Genomic DNA, 1,441 nt, shown 5'->3' with positions numbered 1-1,441 from the left:
CACACACACACACACACACACACACAGAGTTACGCACATGCGTGCTCAGACATAATCACATACATAAATGATCTGGTCAGTTTGTATAGGCGGGCCAATATTTTTTGCGTCCTTCTTAATATACAAAGGCAAGGTGGTCTGGTTTGAAAGAAATTGTAACGTCCGCGCAGCAGTTTTCCCTCGGATCAAATTAAACCTTGTTTTTATTGTTGTTACTGTGTACTGTCAGATTAATGGTGGTCGAGCTATGATAAAAGGTGTTTACAATTGTGACAACTCCCATTGTTTCTACAACAGGGCCTGAAATATTTTAGCACCGTGTACCGCAAACGGACATCAGAATCCGTCGCCCTCCCTATTGTAAACCAATATCAAAACATTGGCTGATTACAGGCGACGCCAGCCTCGGCTACAACAAAATATTGTAGAAGGCACGTGCAAACGATGTTACGAGTAAACAAACATTTAGATCAGTTGAAACATGTTTGCGACATTTTTGAGCAGCACAGAGGCTGTATTTACTGCTGCTTACCGTTGAGAAGAGTTCAAGCGTTAAACCGGTGGGAATCTTTTCGGTTTGAACGGCAGTTTTTTAAAATAATTTCCACGTAACTAAACACTTTTAAACTTCGTATACTGGTAGAATATGTTTATAAAACATCTTTTTCTCTTGGCTTTATTGAAAAAATGTTATAGTTTGTAAGATAATTTGTTGGGGTTTTTTTTTCAATTTCTGCAATTTCAACCAATCGATGACGTCCATTGAGGTGAAAACATTCTGTGCCGTATGAATATGTCCCTCGTTTAAGAAACAGATTGTGTTTATTTACATTTGTGAAGAAAAAAAGATACCCTTCCCCCCACCCCTAACCCTAACCCTAAAACAGATTGAAATGCAACAGATCGATACTAGGGTCATAATTATGGGTGACAATTTCATATGACGCCGCTAGAAAAACCTGCCATTCAAACCGAAAAGATCCGACCGGTGGTTCTCATCCGGGGTCTATAGAAGAATTTTCGGTCCATTTTGTTTTAGAAAGATTTATTGGAAGAAACTGATCAGTTTTTTTTTCTTTAACGTTTTTCATAGTTCAACCTATACAAGGTTGTGTAGGTTGTGTGAATAACAAAATAGGAGGTTTCAAAGAAGTAACTAAATGTTAAACACTGAATGGCTATGGGGGTCCACTAAAATAAAATAGTAATCAAAAAGATGCATAGATGAGAAAATGACTGACAAACCCTGTTTTAGACAGTAGCTGTTAAAAATTACTCCCAAAACACAGTCATTTCAAGACGCCTTTGTACAGGTTGAATACGTTCCAAATACATTTGAATTGATCTAAATATATTGTTCAACATAGTCTTTATTTAAGATGACAGGGGAGAATTGTGAGCGTTTCGACCGCTATTTTCAAATGGTTGTGCGATCATGAAC

This window comes from Octopus sinensis, linkage group LG23, assembly GCF_006345805.1.
Source record: "Octopus sinensis linkage group LG23, ASM634580v1, whole genome shotgun sequence".
Classification (NCBI taxonomy): Eukaryota; Metazoa; Mollusca; class Cephalopoda; order Octopoda; family Octopodidae; genus Octopus; species Octopus sinensis.
Note: the sequence above shows the minus strand (reverse complement) of the source record.